At 37.1% G+C, this 9,513-nt stretch overlaps 1 long non-coding RNA gene across 10 annotated transcripts; it reads right to left on the reverse strand.

The window, feature by feature from the left end:
* On the reverse strand, nt 2,262-7,645 carry LOC109824899. Of its 10 annotated transcripts, none has more exons than XR_002242842.1 (6): nt 7,415-7,644; nt 7,250-7,333; nt 6,494-6,568; nt 4,016-6,208; nt 2,702-3,924; nt 2,262-2,561 (listed from the first exon to the last, which is right to left on the reverse strand). It is a non-coding gene; the product is annotated as an uncharacterized LOC109824899 (long non-coding RNA). The 10 variants fall into 10 exon arrangements; XR_002242841.1 differs by having other exon boundaries at nt 4,016-5,842; nt 7,415-7,643; XR_002242839.1 differs by having other exon boundaries at nt 2,702-3,279; nt 3,874-3,924; nt 4,016-6,568; nt 7,415-7,643.

Genomic DNA, 9,513 nt, shown 5'->3' on the forward strand with positions numbered 1-9,513 from the left:
TTTTGAGTTTGACCTCTTCTTCTTCGACTTCGATCGATTCATGTTTTGGTTCCCCCTATTATAGATTATGCCTCTCTGCTCGAGACTTAGGGCTGAACCTGAACCTTCTGATTCATTCAATTTTCTTTTAACCTCCTAGGATAGAATCATAACTACCACCTCGTGCAGCTTTAACTTTTATTTCCCCGTCGAGTTGCTGATTGCGGTCACACAACCTGCCCAACTATCCGGTAACTGTAAAAGTATCAATAGGGCCTGCACTTCATCATCAAACGTGATGTCGACTGAGATGAGTTGATCAATAATTGTGTTGAACTCACTGAGATGCATCGTGAAGGAACATCCTTCTGCCATCTTGAGGTTGAATAGCGTTTTGAAGAGATGCACCTTATTTGCAGCTGACAGTTGCTCGTACATTGTTGTGAGTGCTTCCATAAGCTCCACGGTCATCTTCTCCTTTAATATATTATGTGCTACAGATTTTACGAGGACTAATCGGACCTGCCCTAGGGCTTTACGATCCAATATTTCCCAGTCCTCGTCTGTCAAATATGATTCCTCTATGGAATTTTCCCTACCAGATCTTGTGTTAAGCAGTGGAAAAATGAAATCACAACAAATTAAAAATTGTAGGAAAAAGAATATTGAGTTTTAACGAGGTTCGGCAACTTGTCTACGTCCTCGGGAGCCACACAAATAATTTCTTTTATATCAACGAAGATTACAAAGCTTGTTTAAGAGCAGATCTCAACTTGAGATCTCTCAAGAGAAGAACCAACAAAAAACTCTCTGTTGTTCAAATAAGGCACGAGATTTTCCAACTTGAAAAATCTCCTCTCTCTCCTCAATAAAACGTTATAGGAATCTCTCCCTAAATGAGCGTGATTTTCTTCTGAAAATCTAGAGCTAAAAATTAATGGTCGCTGCCTCAATTAATTTCTGAGGATAAGAACGGAGCAGCAGGCAGTAGCTCTCTCTCGTGCATAGGATTTTATAAGAAAATCCTAGGACAGCTAGATCCAGCTGTTGTCCAACATCGCAGGCGAAGGGAGGATCACGAGCTCACTAGATCTCGCGCTCAAGCTCGCCTGGGAAAGCAACCGCTCGAACTCGCCCTCATCACGTGTTCGACTCCGCCTGTAGGAGACCTCGCCTGCAGGGCTTTTCTCGAGCTCACCTGCAATCGACCCAACCTCGCCTATAGCCCTTCGCGAGCTTGCCTGCTCGCTGTCGATCTCGCTTGCACGTGAGATCTCGAGCTCGCCATTAGCCCCGCCTGCGCCTGCCACAAGCTCGCCTGTACTTCGAGCTTGACCTCGCCAGAGTCGGAGCTCACCTGCGACTTCGTCGACGTCGCCTGCTTCATGATCTCGCCTGATGGAGGTATGGATCTACACCTAAATCCAACATCTTTCAGAGAAAGATGCACTACTACATATTTGCTCTAACGCAACGGTTCAAAACCGTTGCGCTAGCCATGGAACCGTCGCCCTTGAGCAAGTGTGACGGTTCTCAAACCGCCTCATATGCTGTCGTTGCCCTACCTCTACCGTAACGGTTTTGAACTCTATTGCGACGGTTTTTTGAACCGTTGCCCCCGCATCTAACGCAACGGTTTTAGAAGGCAAGCGGTTTTTAAGCCATTGCAACGGTTTTGATTGAGCTATTGCGATGGTTTTTAAGCTATTGCAGCGGTTTTGATTGAGCTATTGCGACGGTTTTCAAGCTACTGCAGCGATTTTGCAGCGGTTTTGATTGAGCTATTGCGACGGTTTTCAAGCTACTGCAGCGATTTTTTTAGATATTACAACAGTTTTAAAAGACCTAACGCAACGGTTTTAGTAGGCTAAAGCTATGGTTTTGATAGAGCTACGGCAACAGTTGGAGCTATTGCAACAATTTTAAAAGACCTAACGCAACGGTTTTAGTAGGCTATAAGTATGGTTTTGATAAAGCTACGGCGACAGTAAAGACCTAACGCAACGGTTTTAGTAGGCTATAAGTATGGTTTTGATAAAGCTACGGCGACAGTTGGAGATATTGCAATAGTTTTAAAAGACCTAACGCAACAGTTTGGATTAAGCTATCGCAACAGTTTGAATCGAGCTATCGCAGCGGTTTTGATCGAGCTATCGCAATGGTTTTGATCGAGCTATTGCAACTGCTCAATCGAAGCTGTTCTTGGTTTCCTACGTCAAAATAATTATAGTATTCAATTACCTGGACAATCTTTTTAAGAACATGGCCAAGATAAATTTTAATACACAATATAAAAGTGATTATGTTGAGCATAATCAACCATAATGATAAGTGCCAACATACATCAGTATAGTATAAAAACTACAAAGTATTAAATCCACACTACCAACATTTCAACTCAGAAAATATCGTACCGAACTAACATTCAAAGAATGTACATCAACATTTGATTACAAAACATGAAACTTCTCGGTCGAAGACTATATTCTCTATTTGTTTCCAAAAACTTGTTCCTCAATGTCAAATACTCACTAGGAGCATGTCAGTATCAATCTCAATCTTGGCTTTCATCATTTCTGTACCTGTGTAAATTTTCATGAATCAGCATACTGTCAGTATCAATCTCAATCTTGGCTTTCATCATTTCTGTACCTGTGTAAATTTTCATGAATCAGCATAATTTTTGCAATGATGATAATAAAATTGGGCATCATTTCTGTACCTGTGTAAATTTTCATGAATCAGCATAATTTTTGCAATGATGATAATAAAATTGGGAAAAAAAGATGTTTGAAAAGGAAGTTAAGAGAACAATGTACATCATGCTTGTTTGTTGCCACTACCAAATCCAACCATTTTAACAAAAAAGGCTAAAGTTATCAAGAGCATCTAATCACAGCCATATTCGTCACCGTTATCCATAATCCCAACAGGGAATGAGCGAAGGGGGTCTTTTTTAAGTCACTTAAATATTTTCGGACAAAGCGGCGATAAACCAGTTTAGTTACTAAATCGGTTTAGTTATATGAACAGAGGAAATAAAATCACTAAAACATATGAGTTATGCCGTCCTCAGTGACTACCATGGACTCTTTGAGGTATTATCACAAAACTATCACATACTTTTCTGAAAGCACATGGGCAGCGTTCTACTTATTTGAAAGTTATGATATATTTCTCTAATTGAAGTAGTTTGCATATGATACAAAAATTGATAAATATATCTGGGAGCAGAAACAATATCGAATCAATGGCATAGCAAGGAACCATCAAGATAACACCAACCAGAAACTTCTGCTCCTGTAATTTCATAGACAAAAAAAACAAAATTAAAAAAAAATCCAAATCAAGCTCAAAAATAACAACGAAGATAGCAAGGCGCACCCAATTGCTTAAACTGCTGGCACCTTAGAGCAATGTGCCTACAACTCGTCCAACGTATGTTTTCTGGACAGATACCAGATTGTGTTCTGGTAATAAAAAATGTCCTTCAACATAAAGTATTACCAGTGGCTACAGTACTTTTTCCACCTCTAAATGCCCTTTAAATATTGCTCTAATTATTTTCCTAAGAACTAGTGAGGAGCATGTGCGTTGTAGGTGACTGCTACATATGGAGTTGTTGCGTATCGAGATTTCTATTAGACCCGTCAATTGTCGTAAGTTGTTTCAAATTTGTCATTTGAATTGCAATTCTACTCTTTATTTAAACAACTAATTTCAAAATAACTTAAGTATCAAAGGCCATATTAGCAACTTCAATTATTTGAGGGACCAATTTCAAATAGCTTAAAAAAGGGACCAAATAGCAATTAAATAATTTGAAGGACTAATTTCAAATAGTTTGTATATGATACAAAAATTGATAAATATATCTAGGAGCAGAAACAATACTGATTCAATGGCATAGCAAGGGACCATCAAGATAACACCAACCAGAAACTTCTGCAAAAGATATTGGGGAATAATAAAATTGGGGAAAAAAGATATTGCAATCATTCAAAATAAATAGCTTAACATAAAGGAAATAATCCACCTGCATCAAAACCTTCCATTTGAATTGCAGGAGGTTTGCTCATGACCTACAAAATAATAATTCATTAAATTGCTTCAGATCTTATATATGAAGAATTATCTATTTGTCCACTTAGCAGATGTAAAGTTTATCATGATTTTGTTGCCAACAAATTAAAGCAACATATTAAATTATCAGGTTCTTTAGAGACATATTTTAGCATAATTAACAACTTAGAATGCCGTATACTTCATTTGAAAATTTTATATCAGAATCATGAGAATACACAGCTGAAATGAAAACTTTTGACACATGAAACTTATAGGTTAATATAGGTTAATATATTCAACTTGAACAAAGAATATATTAAGTGTCCTTATTAAACATAGATGCATTTGCTTATCAAAAAAAGTTTAATTGTAGAACTTTGAGACCAACAATGCAAAATCCTACTTCAGCACATAAGTACTACATGGAAGCAAATCAAATCAAATAAAAACCATTAAAAAGATCGAGTGAAACTAAAGAATGAAAGCAACATCAGAAGCCCATCCTAGTCAAATATTTTCCTCTTGTTTTAGAAGCTCAAGGTCGATAGACTCTTAACACAAAAGCATTACAACTTCAGTTACTTGTGTAGCAATTCTTCATACAACCTGCAACTGCAAAACGAAAGAAAACAAGCACCAATAGTGATTATTTACACTTATCGCCCACAAATGTCGCGATGAGTAAAAAGGAAACAAAGGTTTAGAAGGGCTAGAATCTGTTTGACAGCTGAAACTCGAGATAACCTAAAATAAAATATGCTAGAAAAAAGATTTCAGGTGAAGACGGTGATGGCCGTTCTGATATCAGAAAGAAAATAAATTAAGAGAAGATGGAATAAAAGGAAAAGGTGAGGTAAATAAATAATTAAAATAGTAATCTCCAACTGAACACCAAGTTCTAATAGAGTTCAACTATCCTAACTGAGAGAAGTAGACAAGTCAAATTAAACCGTCATAACCTGAACCCAGTGATATCAAAATAAGTCAGAAACAAGAAAATAAAGCGATAGGTATTATCCAGTACTATTCACATGGATAGCAATGCCTTATGCCCTCAAATTCTTTAGAGACATATTTTAGCATAATTAACAACTTAGAATGCCGTATACTTCATTTGAAAATTTTATATCAGAATCATGAGAATACACAGCTGAAATGAAAACTTTTGACACATGAAACTTATAGGTTAATATAGGTTAATATATTCAACTTGAACAAAGAATATATTAAGTGTCCTTATTAAACATAGATGCATTTGCTTATCAAAAAAAGTTTAATTGTAGAACTTTGAGACCAACAATGCAAAATCCTAGTATTGTCTCTCAAATATAGTACCAAACAAAGTTTCCATCAGTTCAGTGGTTGTAGGTCTGAACAGAAAAATACACGGGGGTGTGAGATCAAGTTTCAGTTTAAGGTTATATATCATGACTTTGTCAGAATTGATGATCTTAGAGCTACAGTCCACAGGCTGGAGTTTAATATATCTATTCGTACTCAGTGCAAATATAGGTGGGAATGTTTAGCTTGGATTACTCTTGAGCTTACAAAGGACGAGGTAATCAAACACATTATTTGCACTCACTGCAAAATAAATCCAGGTCTGCAAGTGATAAGGCACAGGTTGAACCCTGAACACTAAGAAGATTCAATTAGCAGCTACGCATATAAATTATGAAGTATGAACTCTTTTCAATACAAATAAATATGTTTCCTCACCTTTGCATCTTATTATCTTTCTTGATCCAACAAGTCCAGACGTCACATGATTATCCAATCCCTCGCAAAAAAGAATAAACTGATACAACAGTTCAAACATTCTACTGATACAACAATAAACCGACAAATGGGCATCGTTTGATGTACAAGACAGTAATTTTGTAGTTGTGCCCCTATGGTGGAGGCACAACTACAAAATTGATAACCTTAGGGACCTTAGGGACAAAAGGATATAAACACATCCACTCTCCCTCACAAGGCTGATGATGTACATAAGAGGTGGCGCTATCAAAAGAGACCAAAACAAACAGCAAACAATATCAACTTTTTTTAAGTGTCCTGCATTTTGTTTAATTGCTGCTGTCCCTTACTCTCATTTTGTTTAATTGTTGATGTCCCTCCTCAAACAAGGCAACAGGATAAAGGCGAGAAGGCGGTTTCTTTTCTGAAAATCATACCAGATGAACACCCTAAGTCCTCAATTAGCATACAACTGTAAATGACATGGTATAACTTTGGACTAAGATGCTCTACTAAAATGCTATTTATCCATGGGCCATTCATAATCGAATGGATATTAAAAACATCAGGTACACAATATGAGACGTCACGTTAAAATCATATCGATTAACAAAAAAGTATGTTGTTTCAAGTTGCACATGTGACAAATATTACATGGATGCTTCCCAAACAATGAATTTAGGATTGAGAATTCTAGATTTGAAATTACCTCAAATGATCTCTTCTCTTTTGAACTTGATCTAGAATCACCCACTGTTTCCATCGCTCAAAGAGAAGTGATTAACTAGTAATAAATGAAAAGAATCATATAAGTACTAGATACACGAAAAATAGATAATAAAAACTAAAGTGTCAGGTGTTCAGGATTGAGCTTATATGATACCAAGCTAGATGAAAGTTTAATAAGACACCCTTGCTCTGATCAAAATCAAGATAAGGACACAGCTAATAATTGGTCAGCTAGTCTTTCTTAAATCCATTTTCACCAAAATCCCAAGGCGGCGGAATTTTTGATACTACCAACAGTTGACGCACTTTTTTGTAAGTTCAAGGGTTCTTTTTCTGATTAAGAAAGTACAGGGTCACCCCAAAAATTTAAAACCACCACCAACAAAAAGAAGTTCAAGCGGGATTCGTGAAATTTACCCATTTATGAAGGATCATAAGCTATAGCCTGGAATAATAATAAAAATGAGGCGAAGTAACTTGTTAATTCTTTCTTTTTTTTCTTTTCATTTTTTTAATAATATAGCAAGGAATTGAACCCAAGACAGTGTGACATATTGGAACCTCTCAACCGTCTAGGTCACCCACATTGGAAGTAACTTCTATGATAGTGAAACAACAAAAGGTATAATCAAATTCTAAACTTTAGCACCATTTCACTTCCAGATACCAAAACTTGCACTTCAACTACCAAAATAACATCAACCCAACCAAATTGAGAAATTCAAAGAACATTGACCTGGTGAATGTGAAGGCAAGCCTTCTGTCCCGCGGGAGTGGAGCCATAAATCCTTATAACAGGTGACCTCCTCCACACTGCTACCTGCAAAAGCCTCCAAAATCATACATAAACCCTAAAACACACGGCTTTGGAAACCCTAGATTGAGGAATCGAGAGGAGAACCTTGGAAGCTGCTGTAGGAGAAGTCGAGATCGGGGATCGGCGGCGACATGTAGTAATCGAGAGTGACGAATTCAGTGATGAGATCGCCGATTTTAGGCCATGGCGGAATTTTTGAGAGAGAGAGACGAATTCAGCGACGGAATTTTTTGGCCATGGCGGCGGCGATTTTAGGGATTTGAGAGAGAGATTTTCTTTAAGCGGTGCGGTTTAAGCGGTGCGGTCAAACCATGGGTTTTACTAAAGCTCAAAGGCCACTAACAATTATTAAGCCCAGGAACAATTATTAGACCTATGGCAATATTTTATATTAAATGTTGTATTACATTCTGAAAACCGTTACGATAGATATCTAACGCAACAGTTAAAACCGTTGCGCCTTAACCGTTGCAATAGATCAATTATGTGGTAGTGATGCTAGTTAATATATACAGTCTTAGCACGATAGATGTTCCAAGCATAAATACTACATATATAATTGATTGTGTATGTTACCCTGTATCCATGCATGTCAAAGATTTTTATTCCATATGATTTACTTTTTCAAGGATTTACCTTTCAGAGAGCAGTCGCTAGAATATTTTCAGAGAAAGATATTAACAGAATACGCTCGTATGTCAAAGCCATCAAGCTTCCATGACAACTTAACAAGGTAAAAGAAAATTCAATAACCATCTGATTTCAGACTTCCAGCCACTTGATGACATACTTCTTCTAATGCTTCTTTATTATGCTGGTATATGAGCAGGCGTGGCAAATCATTCACACATGCATAGAAGATCGCAAAGCAAAATGATATGTGTCCGAGCACACATTCTTAGTTGTCAAATATTAAAACAGTTCTTTAGTGATATAAAGTCTAAGTTTCTGTCCTTTTAAGTGTTACAAAAAGCTAAGTTTATACGGAGGCCCTAACCTGCACATCCCCACGCGCACACGACCAACCAACGAGAAAAGAGCTACATACAGTGGAGACCTGTTGGCTTTGACATACCATCAGCAGTTTAATGAACCTATTAAAAATTACCTGAACGCAAATATCCACCAACAAGCAATAAAGAGCATGAAACATCCAGAAACATTGCCTGACAAACAAGTCTTAATTATCTTATACTAAAAAATGAGATATAAAGAACACAAATAGCCGAACAGAGTGGGATGTAAATAACTGCAATTATCAAGCTGGCTGCATATATTTGTGCTCGACGCATCACTTTGGATATTTGTATCTAGTTATCTAGTTATCTAGTTATGTCACTCAATTAGGTCTAGAGAAGCTTGGATGCTAATAACCTCCATAACCATATCTACATCTTTGAACTCTGAGTAATCAAGTACACACTTGAGACTGACAAAGCCTTGCTCAGCTCATCCTTCAACAAGGATCCTTTCTGCACTAAAGCCTTCAAGATTTGCTTGCGTACGGATTCACGAACAACATAGTCAGAAGCATGCAATTTACTTGGCCAAAATACAAACAAGTGATTGCGTTCAAAAAAATATAGCTAATGCTGACTATTAGTAAATATCTTTAATTATAAGAAATTCATGACTACATTGTATACGTTAAGAAGTTCCTGATTGGAACAGGAAAGGACATAGAAAATGCCTGCACGGACTGAGAATTTAGCCGTTCAAACAACCACCTGCTACTGATTTCGATCCCTTCTGCGGAAATGTGGTAGCAATTTCCTTGAGAATGACGCGTGTGCCACTTGGGATAAGGGCAGTACAGTAGCTGTGCCGGAACCCATCAGCCCACCACGGTATACTGCAGTAACCATATGAGCCAGATAACAGAGACATTCAATAATTTTAATTGGGCATTACTGATATAGTGCCTCTATCTTGAATTTCAAACGCATTAAGTGGACATGAAATAAACCAGTCTTAATTAACTGTTGCTTGAATCGCAAGCAAGACACAGGAAATGCAAAACCTAACCAAATTGATGCTTATAAAAGAAACAAACTAGAATCGTTCTCTCTTTTTTTCATTTATTAAATTTAGGCACTCTAAGTAATATAATCAACATGAATAGAGTGAGAGACACTTAATTATACCTCAGTGAGTTCTTAATGCTAGTATTAGGTTGCCCCCTT

The sequence above is a fragment of the Asparagus officinalis genome, chromosome 1, assembly GCF_001876935.1.
Source record: "Asparagus officinalis chromosome 1, Aspof.V1, whole genome shotgun sequence".
NCBI classification, from domain to species: Eukaryota; Viridiplantae; Streptophyta; class Magnoliopsida; order Asparagales; family Asparagaceae; genus Asparagus; species Asparagus officinalis.